The 17500-nt window shown below is 40.7% G+C and overlaps 1 long non-coding RNA gene across 1 annotated transcript in view; it reads left to right on the top strand.

Moving 5' to 3' along the window:
* The first annotated feature begins 3140 nt into the window (after positions 1–3140).
* LOC135098596 (uncharacterized) overlaps positions 3141–17500 on the top strand; it is a 19392-nt gene continuing 5032 nt past the window's right edge. The window contains exons 1-2 of the long non-coding RNA XR_010267160.1: positions 3141–3336; positions 3530–3596. This is a non-coding gene — a long non-coding RNA (uncharacterized LOC135098596). The remainder of the gene's footprint in view (positions 3337–3529; positions 3597–17500) is intronic.

The raw sequence follows: 17500 nt of genomic DNA, 5'->3' as shown, positions 1-17500 counted from the left end.
AACATAGAATTACTTGATTAATTCTCTTGGTTAGTTTTTTTTTTTTGGAATGATTTTATTTCTTAGGTAGTTTGTTAGGATAAGCTGGAGTTCTTAATTAGCTTGTTAGAATTAGTTTATCTTGTTGGAATTCATTGATTTGTTAGTCAGCTTGTTAGAATTTGTTTATTTCTTAGTTACCCTCGTTGGAATTAATTGATTTCTTAGCTTGTTAGAGTTAGTTCATTTCTCAATTAGCTTGTTAAAATTTGTTGATTTCTTAGTTAGGTAGTTAGGAATAGTTCTCAAACAGACGAGGAAATGTCTCCTGCTGATGTATTCCTTCATGATTTGGTCCAGCCTCGTCACTCCTTGAGAAAATTATAGCATCTTCTAGCCCCATCCTGATTATTGACCATATAGAATCTTGTCTACATCACCGTGTTGTCTCCCCTATGCCACTTGCACACCTCCATCAGAACCACAGGAACATAACACGACAAAATATGGGTTGGTGCATGAAGTGATGAGGCCTACAAGTGGCAGTCCCTGTAGAAAACCTACCTCTCCTGATTACTGACCCTGAATATTTTGTTTGTCACCTTGTTATATCCCTTATGGCACTTGAATACCTCCATCATCACCACTTTTAACCTATATACACCTTTCCTCTGGTTGCCATCTCCCTTATGCCACTCAAACATCTCCATCAGCTTCACTCTTGACCTACATGTACCTTCCCTCTGTTCTCTGCAGCCCTTTTGGTGTTCCACGTGCCGAGCGATCCGGGGAGAAGGTGACTCTGGGCATCTCGGGGCTGCTCTCCATGACTGTCTTCCTCATGACCATCAGAGTCCCTGCCGCCAGCTGAGAAGACACCGCTCGTCAGTGAGTACTACGCCTCGCCTCTCACTGCCCTCCCTGTACTGTGCCTTACAATATACTGCCTTTCTTGTTCTGTGCCTTATAATACACAGCTCCTCTTAGTAATGTGCCTCACAATATACTGGTCTTAGTAATGCGCCTCACGATACACTGCCCTCCCTGTACTGTGCCTTACAATATACTGCCTTTCTTGTACTGCGCTTTACCATATATTGTTCTCCCATCTTGGTCTCGTGGGACTCAACTTAATATTGGTACAAGTTAACCTGATATGATCTGACTTTTACTGTTACTTCTGCTTTTACTGGTGGTGGCGGTGGTGGTGGTGGTGATCGTGGTGCGACTACTACTACTACTACTACTACTACTACTATTACTATTATTACTACTACTACTACTACTACTACTATTAATATTACTACTACTACTACTACTACTACTACTACTACTACTACTACTATTCACTACCATTACCACCACCATAACTGAAACAACCAGCCCACTAAAACCACCACAATTCCATCATTAACAACAACAACAACAACAACAACAACAACAACAACAACAATACCAGCAACAACATTAATCTAACCTAACCCAGTCATTCCTATCAAACAAAGTAGGTATTGACAAGACCAGGCTCATCCATCAGTGTTCAGCGAGGACTCTGTAAAATCGTCTGTCTCTACTTTTCTCACTACGGGAATAAGCACAGAGAAAAGACGTTGCTATCACCTCGCCCCTTCCCCCTTAGTGGCCTTTCACAACATGCTGGGAATGTAGAGACACGTACTGTGCTGGCGAGCTGGGAAGTAATAATAATGCACTTGTGTGAGGTTAATTGATAGATAGATTGATAGATAGGTAGATAGATAGGTAGGTAGATAGAGATAGACAGAAATAAAGAGATAGATGAAAAGATAGATAGAGAGAGAGAGAGAGAGAGAGAGAGAGAGAGAGAGAGAGAGAGAGAGAGAGAGAGAGAGAGAGAGAGAGAGGTAGCTCCAGTGCAGAAAAGATAATGGGCTACGAAAGACCAGCTTTGACCACACCACCACAGGTGTTGCTGCCTAAAACTGACCAATTTTGCCCCAAACTTACGTTGCAATTTGCAGTATTCTTTTTTTATTTCTGAGTGTCCTGTTAGCCTCCTTTGTTAATGTGTGCGTGTATGTGTGTGTATGAATGTGAGTGAGTGTGTGTGTGTGAATGTGTGTGTGTGTGTGTGTGTGTGTGTGTGTGTGTGTGTGTGTGTGTGTGTGTGTGTTTATACTCGTATAGTTAAGGTAGTCCTGTATCTCTCTATGTGTTTTTCTGTGTCTATTTGTGTCTGTGTCTATTTTTGTTACTCTGTGTGTGTGTGTGTGTGTGTGTGTGTGTGTGTGTGTGTGTGTGTGTGTGTGTTTTCGTTTTGTTTTTTTCTGCCTGTTTTTTTTTTTTTCTGTCTGTTTTTCCGTCTTTTTGTTTTCCTTATCATATATTAAGAAACCGACTGCTTACGAGCACCATTAGACAGAAAAAAAAAAAAAAGTTCATTGAGATATATATACAAATAGCAAACGAGAATGGACTTTCAAGGGAATGAGGAGACAATGGAAAAAGAAGCCTGGAAAGACAGAGAAAAGAAGGTAAGGAAAAAAAAAGAAGGGAATACTGAGAAGGAAAGAGAAGGATAGAAAGAGAAGGCACAACTGGAGAGAGAAGAAATGGCTGGAAAGAGAGACTGGAATGAGGTGACAAGTCAGGAACTAGAAGAGAAAGATAAAAAGACAGGACATGAGAAGGAAAGAAAGACACGACAGGAAAGAGAAGAAATGGCTGGAAAGAGAATACAATGATGAAGTAGAACATAAAGCAAGGAGGAGGAGTTAAGGCTGGAGAGATTAGACAAGGATAAGAAAGGAGAAGACAACCCTGGATACAAGACGACCCTGGAAAGACAAGATTATCCCAGGAAAGAGGAGACAAAGCTGGAAACAGGAGACACAGCTGTGAAGAAAATGCAAGGCCAGAATGAGAACATAAGACTGGAAAGAGAGAGAGAGAGAGAGAGAGAGAGAGAGAGAGAGAGAGAGAGAGAGAGAGAGAGAGAGAGAGAGAGAGAGAGAGAGAGAGAGAGAAACTAACTCCCCGTTTTTGTGTATTGCACGTGTTTGTTAACTTGATATATGTGTATCATCAGTCTGATGATAATTTGAATATAAATTTTATTTATTTGTTTATTTCTAAATTAGTTCGTGTATCAGTGTACTTATGTAGACGAGGATTAAGCTCTGTACAAGGTGCGCAAGCCGCACGTCTTTGTGACGTGGCAGTGGGGAGTGGGGAGGTGAGGTGAGGTGGCAGCAGGGTGATGAGGTGGCGACGAACGGTCAGCCAGGGTTAGTTGCTGTCCGCCCCTACCTGAAGTGTGTTGTGATGGATCACTGGATGTAACATTTATTCAAGACTTGGGATTATTGTATTATGCTGGTATGTATGGCTATGTTTGGTTATAATAGTACTGTGTGGGGGTTTATCGGCTGGTGTTCACGTAAAACATTTGTGATGTTCATCGACAAAATGTTTGTATTAGTGATGATGTTTTATGATGACAGTGTTAATGTGATTGTGCGGTCGGCTATTAAGATTGATAGTTACTCAGGGAATATTTCATGTATTACAGTTTATGAATCCAATTACTGGTTCGGAAAGTTCATGGAGGCAATCCATATGCGGCTGGAGCTACCGTCGTGAGTTATAATTCTAATGATTATTATAAGTGAAAATCAATGTGGTTGATTGGTTATATGATTGATTTTAATTGTACTTAGCATATGGTAAATTCTACATACATCCATTCTCAATTTTCATATTGATCTACTTATTAATGATGCTTGGGTACTTAAGATGAAAAAAAGAAAAAAAACAGGTGTTTATTGTAATGATTTTGACAGGTCCAAACGCTCGTAATAAAGAAGTTATGGCAGTGTTCAAGCTGTGTTAATGGATGCCTCTATACAATATGAACTGTATGGTATATCTTATTTCAGGTTTGCTTCATGGTAATCATCAGTGTTTCCTTTGCTAAAATGAACCTAACACATAAGTCAGTACAAAATTAAAGGAATAAGGTATCTATTTTATTTACATTGTTTCGGTCTTTACTTACGGATTCCCTCAGTGGGCTCCTTAATACAGCCGCAGTCTTTCGTACTGCATCACATTATATTATGAGTATCACTGAATATCACTATAAACACAGGTGGTAATACCCGCTGCTCGAGTATAACTATAACCAGATTATTATCACTCTCTCGTAATGGATTTCACTGTCCACCACAACCAACGCCACCATAACCACCACCTCTAACAGCAGTAAAAATGTAACCAACGCAGTTTCTCTCTACGGCTCGGGGTAGGGCCAACTCGGCCCTTTTCCATTTCGGCCCATTATGAAAAGGCAACTCGGACCGTCTTTTGGATCAACTCGGACCATTCTCATTTTCTGAAATACCAAGTCGGACCACCATGTTTGCCGACTCGGACAATCATAAACTGTGGGCAGTGTTGCCAATCTCTACAGACGTCTCCGCCCTACACACTTACTGAAATTATCCTACATTTGCCTTCATTACCGTACGACTCAGGATGAAAAAATAAATTGTCATAATAGTGGCGCAGCCGTAATTATTAAATTAATTATTATTATTAAAATTCCACTGTAAACTACATGTAAGCAATACACGAGCTAATTATCTCTTTAATCACGAATCAGTAACCGCTTCATTTGAGCGTGGGAAAAAAAATGTCCAAGCTGCACGTGGCTTCACGTATGAACGTGTATTATCACTACATTTGTTAGATTCAAACCATCATAAACTATCGCACAGAGGGGAGCAGGTCGTTTCGGCCGTGAGCACTCTAGGCCGAGAGTCGTTTAGGCCGTGATCCCTTTACGCCGAGAGTCGTTTAGGCCGCGACTCTGTAGGCCGTGGGTCGTTTAGGCCGTAATACTGAGATCCTTTTTATAGTTTTTATAGTGCAGTCGATGCTGGAGGACTACTGTGGAGGCGAGAAGTGTGACGTGATTGCATGCTAATGAGTTTTATTGATACTCTTGATAATGTATCGAGAGATCGATACCTCCATAAAATAAAGATAATAAATGGAAGAGACCTATATACAGTGGAAGAGACCTATATGCAGTGGAAACTATGTTCCGTAGCGTACATACACACACATTAATCGTTTTATGAGGTACTGCAGGAAGTGCACGAAACCCAGTCATTGAAAATACCGGGTTTCACAGCTGCCATTAATCAGCTCAAGATACACCATTATCACATTTCCTGTTCTGCCACCTCACACACCTGTGTCGCACAGCAAACCTTGCCGTGTCCGTACAAGAGCAATTACAATTACGAAACCTACATACTAATTTTGAAACACTGTCTCAATTACTTAATTCAAAATATTACTAAATTCGAAACCTATAATTTCGAAAGTGTCAAAACAGTCTTGCTTACTTAGTTGATGTGTTGAAGTCAAATTCTGCGTATTCGCTATTCCCTCACACCTCATCGCTCAGGATGCCTACCACATTTCCTCGTGTTGTTTGCTCTCGACGTGTACGATTCAAGCAGCATGCTTTGCAGTGTGACCATGCTTTGCAGTGTGACCATTGTCAAGAATGGCAGCACAGGGTTTGCAACACTGAGTTTAAGGATCACGGCCTAAACGACTCTCGACCTAAAGGGATCACGGCCCAAATGACTCTCGGCCTAAAGGGATCACGGCCTAACGAACTTGAACTCGGACAGAGAAGAGTGCTTCACACACTTGTTAGATTTAAACCATCATGAACTATCGCACAGAGAAGAGTGCTTCACACATGTGTGATTCTTGGTTCACTCACACGATGTCCAGGCCAGATATCACTTGTACACGGCAGAAGGCAGTCCGATCATGGACAAGTGTTTGGTGTGCAAAGACGTAGTGCGTCCTCGACAGGTGAGACTACAGGATTTAATCGTTAATTGAATTTATTGTAACTATGTTGAACAGTTTTCTGTAATACTGATTATATCTAGTGTACACTAAAATATCGACATGAACCTCGGAATATGATTTTTTACAGGAGGCATTGTTGTGTGATGGATGTAAATCGTGGCAACACAGAACCTGTAAGACTGGGATTTCAAGGGAGGACTATAGAAGAGCTGTAAGGGAGGGTCTTGACGTGAATTGGAGCTACACAACTTGCTCTTCTGTCCAAGACATCGCTGTACATGACTGCCCTGAGGATCATCTACCTACTCCGACCCAGGCGTCAGTGGATGATATAAATTCTGAAACTTGTCTAGACGAAGACACCTTGGACAACGACACTTTGGACTGCTCTGAGGCTCATCCACCTATTATAACGTATGAAAAAATGTGTGCATCTTCACAAAGGGGCAAGCAGAAACTTGTGGACAGTCTACGATTTTCATACACCTTTAAAAGAAAAACAAATGTTGGTGTTCATTGGCGCTGTGCAGTGCGTAATAAAAAGGTTACCTGTAACATGATGGTAAAGGAAGTGAACGGAGTGTTTATCAGAGGAGCCAATGAACATTCACACCCACCGGAAGCATGTCCTTTGACTACAAGCATGGTGTCAAAGTTAATTGAAGACAAAGCAATGGATGATGTATTTCGCCCAGCTTTAGAAATCGTGGAGGAAGTGCTTCTTGAACACGTTGATCCAACAAAGCCTACTGCTTCGCTACCTGCACCGGTGAATCTAGCTCGCCAAGCAAACAGGAAGCGGTGAGGTAACAGACCTGCTGAGCCCAGTGACCTAACTTTTTGTATTAGTGAGGAGCACATTCCACCTAACTTTCTTAAAGCAGATACAAGTATAGTGGACAGACGCCACCTATTGTTTGCAACACAAGAACAGCTTCAGTTACTTGCTAAAGCAAGAAACTGGTATGTTGATGGAACTTTTAAAGTAGTGAGGCGACCCTTTACCCAGGTTTTTAGTATTCACGCATTTATGAAGTGCGATGGTAACGTAAAACAAACGCCTCTGTTGTTTGTGTTAATGTCGGGTAAGAGATGTAAAGATTATAGGATAATTTTTAGTAAACTCAAAGAAATTTTAGATGGACAATTAAAAGTAAAAGAAGTTATCCTTGATTTTGAACAAAGTATTTGGCGTGCTATCCCAGAAGTTTTCCCACATGTAGTTATGCGTGGTTGTGCATTTCACTGGGGACAAGCAGTTTGGAGGAAGGCGCAAGTTCTTGGCCTCCAGTCTGCTTACACACGTGATAGCAAAACCTACAAATTTGTAAGACAACTGCTTTCTCTGCCGTATGTACCTGATGATCACATAGAAGGACTTAAGATTCTATAGGAAAGCAGCTGGGTCACAACCACTCTTAGATCTTTTAGAGTACATAAACAGTACATGGATTACGTCAGAAATGTGGCCTCCCAAAGTTTGGTGTGTATTTGATCGAAGTGTAAGAACTAACAATGACGTTGAAGGATGGCATTACAGACTTAATATGAAAGCACGTCAAGGCCAACTGAACTTTTATACTTTAATAACCCTACTACACACAGAGGCTAGACTTGTAACGCTTCATGTAAAGTTTAAAAATGATGGAAAGGTGTTGCGTCACCAAAAAAATATACAAAACATGGACGACTAGTCATGCTTTGGGAGGAATTTTCTCTGGGCACTAGAACAGCAAAAAGCTTACTGAAAGCTGCCTCTCATCATATTGCTGTGAATATGTAATGACTTGATTTTTTCATGAAATACTCGTTTTATTTTTTTAACTGACTTTTGCATTTTAATTGTATTTTACTGACTTTTGCATGTTTTTAGAGCATAATTTTAATTGTATTTTATCGTGAAATAAAAGTCAATTTTGAGCTGCTGAATTATTTAACTTTTAAAACATGGTCCAAGTTGGTGGTCCGAGTTGGCATATAGTGGTCCGAGTTGGTTATCGTAGTCCGAGTTAGTATAGACCAGGGCAGAGTTGGTGATGGTCCGAGTTGGGGGTGAAGCCTACAGCTCTACTGACTATTTAATTTCATTGTCTACCACCATTCTCACTAACAGCGGCGAAAAGAGACTAACCCAATCAATTTCTCTCTTCTCTTCTACTGACTGTATTATTTTAGTGTCCACCTCCACATCTAGAAAAAAAAAAAGTATAACCAAGGGAATTTGTCTCCACGTCTCCACTGACAATTTAGTTTCTGAAGTGGAAAGCATTAGTACACACTCTCTGTTCGCTAGAATACACGTCATCGACTGTCACAGTATTTACCACCAGGCAGTAATGGAAATCTTGTCAATAAATCATTTGTGATGTGTGACGCCAAACCAACGACATCTACAACAGTTTTCTTTTTTTTTTCATTAATTTGTTCTTTTACTCTCTTTTTTTCACATGACTGGGAAAGTTTACATCCCTTAGTATTTTCTCCCTATCAGATTACACTTTTTCATTCACTCCTTGTCTGATAACTTTAAACTTGCCTATCAGATTTTTGAGAAATTAAACATTGGACAATTCTATTTTTTTTTTTATTGTCAATATATCCTTACTTTCATTAAATATGTTGCCGGAGCAGCGTTCTTAAACACCTCGGTACTCCTCTTCGATTAATTTTCACGGAGTCTGATGAAAACTGTTGTGGACTTCAAGGATGTTTTCATGAGTCAAATGATCTGTCAACAAGCAGTCTGTATCATCAATGAAAAAAAAATACCCATGAGAATTCGACTAAGTTTCCGTGGCCAGTGATCGCCGCCATGAGAGAACAAAGTGATTGAGAACGCGGTCACTCTTTTTGCTGTTGTTTTACCCGCTCTCTCTGGCCTTGACCCTCGGAAGCCTTGTGTGCAGCGTGGTTTCTCTCTCGGCAAGTAAACATAGTCCTATTGAGACAACGAAGTGTTTCAGAACGCTGCCACTATTCCTGGTGATATTCTGCCTGGTCTCTCTGGCCTTGACCCTTGGAGTCCTTGTGATCAGTATAATGTATCTTATTGTCGTCATAGACTCTCCTCTTCTCACCACGCTCCTTACAAAAAGTGTCTTGTATTTCGATAAACGGTTCTTTTTTTCTTTCTTCTTTAGAGTTTGGGTATATTGTCTACCTTTCTCTCTCTCTCTCTCTCTCTCTCTCTCTCTCTCTCTCTCTCTCTCTCTCTCTCTCTCTCTCTCTCTCTGGCCTTGACCCTGGGAAGCCTAATAGTTAGGCTGTTTTGTCTTATCGTCACCATGAACTGTCCTCTCACAACTTTCCTTGCCAAAAGTGTTTTCTGTCTTGGTTAAACATTTTTTTTTCTTTTTACTTGAGTTTGGATACACTGACTCTCGGAAACCTTACACTTAGCTTCTTTTTTCTTATTATTGCCTTCAACTGTTCTCATCTCACTCAGTACCTTGTCACAATTATAATATAACATTCTCCCTCTCCTCCTTGCTTAGTGTATGTACATTGCTTGTCACGTTCTACCTCTCTCTCTCTCTCTCTCTCTCTCTCTCTCTCTCTCTCTCTCTCTCTCTCTCTCTCTCTCTCTCTCTCTCTCTGACTTTGCCCCCCAGAAGCCTCAAGGTCAAGTTCATTTCTTGTATTCTCTCCATCTTCCTCTCACCTCAGTTCCTTGCCAAAAGAATCTTCTATTTCTATAACTAACTTTCGTCTCTTAGTGTTTGGGCACGTTGAGGTTGTTCTAAATAGAGTAAATCTATTAATATGGTATTGTTTCTAGTGCTATCTTGTTATGTTTCTATATATCATACTGCCTGCCATCTCTCTCTCTCTCTCTCTCTCTCTCTCTCTCTCTCTCTCTCTCCAGATGAAATGTGCATGTACATAGAATGAATGTATTTAAAGGAGAAAGACATATCAAGAAGTCTGGAACACACACACACACATACACACACACACACACACACACACACACACACACACACACACACACACACACACGACAAGTGGAAAGATGGAAACACAGGAAAAGTGGATAGGCTCAGTGAGAGTTGTGTTTTTTGTTTTTTGAGTTGAGTTGAGAGAGAGAGAGAGAGAGAGAGAGAGAGAGAGAGAGAGAGAGAGAGAGAGAGAGAGAGAGAAATTGGTGTGAAGGGGGGAGGGAGAGACATTCAACGCGATACTTTCTCCACTCACGTCTCTCTCTCTCTCTCTCTCTCTCTCTCTCTCTCTCTCTCTCTCTCTCTCTCTCCAACGTTAAAACAGCAGGCGGTCTGGCGTTACGAAGGAGAATTTAGAAATAATATATAAAATTTCACTGTAATTACGAGAGAGAGAGAGAGAGAGAGAGAGAGAGAGAGAGAGAGAGAGAGAGAGAGAGACACTCCACTGAATAACAAACTGATATGAACAACATGCCATGGAAGAAAATCATCACCAAAAAAGTCAATATGTGTTGATGTGAATTTAGTGAAATGTCTTGCCTTGTCCTGTGGTGGTGGTGGTGGTGGTGGTGGTTCTAATGTCTATCCCTTCTCGTTATGGAATATATGTTTCCTCTTAATTAAGTGGTAATTTAATACAGCAAGAAATTTAGGTCTGTGTGTGTGTGTGTGTGTACGTGTAATCCTTCATACATGTATAATACTTTTTTTATTTTTCCAACTAACTATTATTTTCCATGTTCAGTGTTTTTTTTAGTCATTTTCCTCCTGTTTTATTTCTTGTTTATCTTTGTTTTGTTTGTTTGTTTATTATTGTTTTGTCTCAGTTTTATTCGTTTCTTTTTTATTCTAATTGTTATTCATCATATTCCTTTTTCTCCTTCTCCTCCTCCTCCATTCATCATATTCCTTTCTCTCCTCCTCCTCCTCCTCCTCCTCCTCCTCTTCCTCTTTCTCCTCCTCCTCCTCCTCCTCCACTTCATCATCTCCCCCTCCATCCTCCTTTCCTTCCTGGTCAGGTTTTCTCTCCACAGCCGCAGAAGGCACACTGATCTCTCTCTCTCTCTCTCTCTCTCTCTCTCTCTCTCTCTCTCTCTCTCTCTCTCTGTCTCTCTGTCTCTCTCTCTCTCTCTCTCTCTCTCTCTCTCTCTCTCTCTCTCTCTCTCTCCCTCCTGCATACAACCAGATTTTAGGTTCGGTTTCCAGAACATTAATTTTGTATTTTTCCACCACGAAGGAAATTTGTCGAGAGAGAGAGAGAGAGAGAGAGAGAGAGAGAGAGAGAGAGAGAGAGAGAGAGAGAGAGAGAGAATTAATGTAAACCCGTCATCAGATCGTCCTACCACCTGTCCTTTTGATACAAGTGCCCCGTGAAAAAAAGAAAAAAAGGGATCAAACAGCAGCCAGCCGCAGCAAGAATGAAAGAAAACGATGACTCTCCGATAAATGTGGGAGTGAGACTCGTCTAAACTGGAAACACACAAGTCCTGCTGAGATTGATTGGTTTTGGGCGAAAAGTGACTGTATCAAGCAATACTGGGCCGGGGTGATGTTGAAATTAGCATACTTAGCGGTGTGTGTGTGTGTGTGTGTGTGTGTGTGTGTGTGTGTGTGTTGGACGTAAAAGAGTTTGGTATGTATGGAAATTTATGATCTGTTGGAGTTAGTCTCTGTCTGTGTCTGTCTGTCTGTCTGTCTGTCTCTCTCTCTCTCTCTCTCTCTCTCTCTCTCTCTCTCTCTCTCTCTCTCTCTCTCACACACACACACACACACACACACACACACACACACACACACACACACACACACACACAGAGAGAGAGAGAGAGAGAGAGAGAGAGAGAGAGAGAGAGAGAGAGAGAGAGAGAGAGAGAGAGAGAGAGAGAGAGAGAGAGAGAGAGAGAGAGAGAGAGAGAGAGAGAGAGAGAGAGAGAGAGAGAGAGAGAGAGAGAGAGAGAGAGAGAGAGAGAGAGAGAGAGAGAGAGAGAGAGAGAGAGAGAGAGAGAGAGAGAGAGAGAGAGAGAGAGAGAGAGAGAGAGAGAGAGAGAGAGAGAGAGAGAGAGAGAGAGAGAGACTAACTCCAACAGATCATAAATTTCCATACATACCAAACTCTTTTACGTCCAACACACACACACACACACACACACACACCGCTAAGTATGCTAATTTCAACATCATCCCGGCCCATTATTGCTTGATACAGTCACTTTTCGCCCAAAACCAATCAATCTCAGCAGGACTTGTGTGTTTCCAGTTTAGACGAGTCTCACTCCCACATTTATCGGAGAGTCATCGTTTTCTTTCATTCTTGCTGCGGCTGGCTGCTGTTTGATCCCTTTTTTTCTTTTTTTCACGGGGCACTTGTATCAAAAGGACAGGTGGTAGGACGATCTGATGACGGGTTTACATTAATTCTCTCTCTCTCTCTCTCTCTCTCTCTCTCTCTCTCTCTCTCTCTCTCTCTCTCTCTCTCTCTCTCTCACACACACACACACACAGAGAGAGAGAGAGAGAGAGAGAGAGAGAGAGAGAGAGAGAGAGAGAGAGAGAGAGAGAGAGAGAGAGAGAGAGAGAGAGAGAGAGAGAGAGAGAGAGAGAGAGAGAGAGAGAGACGTAGTTCGTTTCTACAAAAGTGCATCGGTATAAAAAAAAATGAATAAAAGAAAGAAAAAAAAACAATGAAAAGAAACGTAAGAAAAATTGTAACCAGTGTTATTTTTCTTTTTAAGGCTCAGAGAGGAAAACCATTAAAACCCAAAGCATTAATTTGCATCATGGGAATTTACGCAAAGGTTGTCAGGTAAAAAAGAAAATAGGATGGAGGGAAAATTAAAAAAAAAGAATCACTTTTTTTTTTTTTTTTTTTTTGTGTGTGTGTGTGTGAATGATATTTTTTGAGTTCATGTGGAATGGCAAGATGAGATGGGCTTGTTAACTTCACTGCAGTGTTTTTTTGAAGCTTTCCTTAACTAAAGAATATCATCATCATCATCATCATATCTTTTAATGGACTTTTTGAGGTCATGGAGGCAGTGGAAGATGAGATGGGGTTAATAATTTCACTGCACTGTTTTGGAGCTTTCACTACGTAACAAATATCATTATCATCATCATTATGATCATTATTAATCTTCTTCAGCCTTCTCTACTTACCTGTCAACTTTCTCCTACCTGTCAACTTTCTCCTCCTCCTCCTCCTCCTCCTCCTCCTCCTCCTTCTCCAGTCCTTACACCTCTAACTCCTATAATCCTTAGTGGTAGAATAGTTACATAGACAACCTCGTTAGGTCACTAAGGCTCGTGGTGTCTGTTTTTCTTTGTTTTGCATCCCTTTGTATTCCTTTGTATTCCTCCTCTTCCTTCTCTACCCCGCCACCACCACCACCACCACCACCACCACCACCACCATCTCTCACCTCCCACTTTAATATCTCTGATTGGCTCCACATACAAATAGGTTGGGTATTCTTGTCAGTGTCACTAAAGCCGCCTCGAGTATAAATAGCAATCGGTATTCGTCCCGCAGCAGCAGTGACCTTCCATGTGCCGCGCCCTTCCCGCCTCTGGTGAGTCACGTGTCACCTTGACCTGTAGAAAAGGAAAGGTTAATTTCGGTGTCTTTATTTTATGTATTTATTTATTTATTTATTTATTTTTTTTTGTCATTGTTGTATTTCTTTATCGTGTGTTGATCAATTGTTGGTGTTTGTTAGTGCTTTGCTATTTCAAGTGTTTTTTTTTTTTCTATTTAGCGTGGATATTTTTTTCTTTGTTAATCTTTGTTTCGTTAAGACTTCTCCGACTTTGCACTATTGTTTACTTGAATTTCATGTAATCTGCCTTTTCTCATTATATTGTCTTTTGACTTTCTTCTTCATTATAGATTAATTCTTTTATTCCTTGCTTACTTCTTGCCTTGTGTCCTTTCCCTTGTTGTTTTCTGGATTTCTTGCTCGTGCCATAATTGTTGGACAGACGTTCATATTCTGAAACACTTCCTTGCCGCACTTCCACTGCTTGAAAAGTCTCTAGTTGTAGCTATATTGGCTTTTAAGAGTGTTTTACACTGTTCTAGTGAGAGATTAACAAGATTTCTACATTACTGACATGCGTAACACTCTTGAGAACTCGACTAACCATCTCTGTGACCTTTGAAAATAGTCATGGTGAAAGAACAAAGAGTTTCTGAATACGGACCACGAAAACACAACAAACATTTTTCCACACATCTTTCCCGTCCTTTGCAGCATTTCCCCTCCGTCCTCCATCGACACTCGCCAGTGTCAACAAATATTTCATTGGGAACGGATTTTTTATGTCATTTTGTTTTCAGTTGAATTAATCCTGGCGTAATAAGTGAATTCAATGAATTACCTCCAAATGTTGGTTATTTATTTGACATATTTTGCCAGCCTCCCTTCGTGAAATAGATAGCTTTAAAATTGGTATACTGGTAATGCCTGTGTGTGTGTGTGTGTGTGTGTGTGTGTGTGTGTGTGTGTGTAAAAATAAACAAATAATCAGAAAAAATAATGTGTGATGCAGGAAAGAAACCAAACAAAAATGGATAATAAAGGTTTAAAAAAAAAAGGAAAGGGTGCTTAAATAGATATAAAATATACAAGTGTGTGTGTGTGTGTGTGTGTGTGTGTGTGTGTGTGTGTGTGTGTGTGTGTGTGTGTGTGTGCTGGAAATATAGTATGATTCAAATATAACTGAACTTAAATGCGGAAGAGAGGCGTTTATATTATCAGGAAAAAATGCTCTTCAATGTTCAATGCTCAGAATATCCTGCAGTGCTTCCCATGAGCAGTTTTGATTTACAAGTGACGTTTAAATGTCACGTAGAATATTTAAATGTCAATAATTATTTTTGTATTTGGCAGAGGAGGTGCATGGAAAGCTTTAATTTCCGTCATTTTCACTTGGATTTATGTGGAAGTGAGACAAACAAAGCGCAGGATAACGCCGCTACATTTAAAAAAAAAAAAATGACGCGCTGCCAGAGAAAGCTCACGTTTTTCAATGTATTATGATCAAAGTGGTGAACTTCGACTTGCTTGTTTGCGTGTGTGTGTGTGTGTGTGTGTGTGTGTGTGTGTGTGTGTGATGTAAAGTGCAATATTTATAGTGATTTTATTTTTTTCTCAGTTATTTTTTTCTTCATTATCTGTTACCACCTGTTATTTTCTTGACTACCTGTTGTCGCTAATAATCTTCTTGACTCTGTGCTTACCAGTTATTTTATTCTCTATCTGTTATCATTACTTATTTGGTAAGCTGTGGCAAGACAAACATAAGTGTTGATTTCTGTTTTTTTTTTATTTCCTGTATTTTTAATATTATTTAGTAACTTTCTTTTTTCGCAAGTTACATTCCTTTATACTTAAATTGTATAGTTCACCAGACATCTGCGTGTAGTGTTTACTGAGCTGAGTTAAGACCAACATTTCCAGACAGGACAAGAACAGACCAAACTTGCTGTCCTGTTTCTGAGACTTTGTACAAACCTGGCAGCACAGGAGGGTCAAAGTGAGACTTTTCCCGTCCCTTTAGAAATATTCTTAGTAGTGTTTGCTACCTGGCGGCAGGTGTCTTGGCGCCCTCTCGTTTGTGCAGGCATGGGTGTGCAGCAGGCTGGCGTGGGGGTGGGGGGGGGCGCCTCACCAGGAAGGTTGGTGCAGGGTAAATAGCAGCTGTGGTTCATAGCGAGGCAGCGGAGGAAAAAAATCTGAGTCACGGCTGCTCTAGTTTACTTCTGGCTGGGTAGAGGCCGAGGGTGTTGTGTTGTATTGTGTTGTGAGGGTGGTGGTCGTGTTGTTGGTGGTGGTGGAGAGGGAGGTGTTGGTTGTGGTGTATTGTGGTGGTTTACTCATCAGGCAGGCTCTCTAACAGTGAACAAAAGAATATAATGTAAGCTGCAAGAAGCCATCAGGCATATACGTGGCACTCCCTGTATTAAACATAACTAGCTAATTCCACCTATCGGCCCCATCCAAAAACTTGTCTAGTCTTCTTGAAAAGCTCTCTAATATTTCAGCGCTTACAACCTGAATAGCGAGTCATTCTGTTCATTTACCACTCTGTGTGCGATTTGCCTGAACTGCACGCCACTTGTATTGGTTAGTGTGTTTAGTTGCGTGATGAGCTGGCTGGTTGGCCCTGTGCAGTGTGGCTATACTCACACAGTGTGCAATCACTATATTTAAGTATGAGGATCCAAACAGAAAGTTTTTATATACTGTAGTGATAGTGGTTGTAGTGGTGCTGGTGATGGTGGTGGTGATAATCGTAATGGTGACGGTAATGGTAATGCAGTGAACGACAGTGATAACAGCGATCAAGTGGTTGTGGTGAGTGATGAAGCCTCCAAGTGAAGCAATAAAGCCGTGATAAAACACTGCCAACTTTTCTTGGTGGTAAAAAGTGGCGCCACACACCGCACACCCTCGTCCCTGCCACACACCCTCGTCCCCGCCACACACCCTCGCCCGCGCCGCGTCACCGCCTCTAATTGTCATGATTATTGATGGTTCTATTGTTAGGGGCCGCTAACGTCAATGGCGGCGGCGGTGTTGGTGGTGGTGGCTTCTTATAATGAGTGAATGGATGAGGCAGTGGTGGTGGTGGTGGTGATGGAGACTCTTACCACCACCACCACCGCCAACACCGGAGGCGATGGTGATGAGAGAGAATTTTATTTATTTATTTATTTATTTTTTTTTTATGTAGGAGAAACACTGGTCAAGGGGAACAAAAATTCAATAAAGAAAAAAAATGGCCACTGAAATGCCAGTCCCATAAAAGGGTCAAAGCAGTGGTCAAAAATTGATGGATAAGTGTCTTGAAACCTCCCTCTTGAAGGAATTCAAGTCATAGGAAGGTGGAAATATAGAAGCCGGCAGGGAGTTCCAGAGTTTACCAGAGAAAGGGCTGAATGATTGAGAATACTGGTTAACTCTTGCGTTAGAGAGGTGGACAGAATAGGGCTGAGAGAAAGAAGAAAGTATTGTGCAGCGAGGCCGCGGAAGGAGGGGAGGCATGCAGTTAGCAAGATCAGAAGAGCAGTTAGCATGAAAATAGCGGTAGAAGACAGCTTGAGATGCAATATTGCGGCGGTGAGAGAGAGGCTGAAGACAGTCAGTTAGAGGAGAGGAGTTGATGAGATGAAAAGCTTTTGATTCCACCCTGTCTAGAAGAGCATAGTTATTTATTAGTAGTTAATAGTATCAGTAGTAGTAGTTGTAATTGTAGCAGCAGCAGTAGTAGTAGTAGTTGTTGTAGTAGTAGTAGTAGTAGTAGTAGTAATAGTAGTAGTGGTTGTGGTGGAGGTAGTAGTAGTAGTGGTAGTAGCAGTAGTAGTAGTAGTAGTAGTAGTAGTAGTAGTAGTAGTAGAAATAATAATGATAATAGTAATAATAAGAAGGATAATACTAATAATTACAGTAATATATAATTAAATTAAAAAGTAAAAAAAAAAGTATTAAAACACACGACATTTAGATTACAGTAATATATGATTTGTATAAGCCATTCAGCCTTCACTGCATAAATTTGTCACATTTCTTTCAAGCAAAAATATCGTTTACTTTTTTTTTTTTTCGTTTTAATTACGAGAAATATTGTCGTGATATTTACTCGTATTATTTTCCTGGCCCAGATTTCATTTCCCTCTCCAGAAAGTCAGATATTTTTAAACC

The sequence above is a fragment of the Scylla paramamosain genome, unplaced genomic scaffold (genome assembly GCF_035594125.1).
Source record: "Scylla paramamosain isolate STU-SP2022 unplaced genomic scaffold, ASM3559412v1 Contig69, whole genome shotgun sequence".
NCBI classification, from domain to species: domain Eukaryota; kingdom Metazoa; phylum Arthropoda; class Malacostraca; order Decapoda; family Portunidae; genus Scylla; species Scylla paramamosain.
This window is presented reverse-complemented; position numbering and strand designations above follow the sequence as displayed.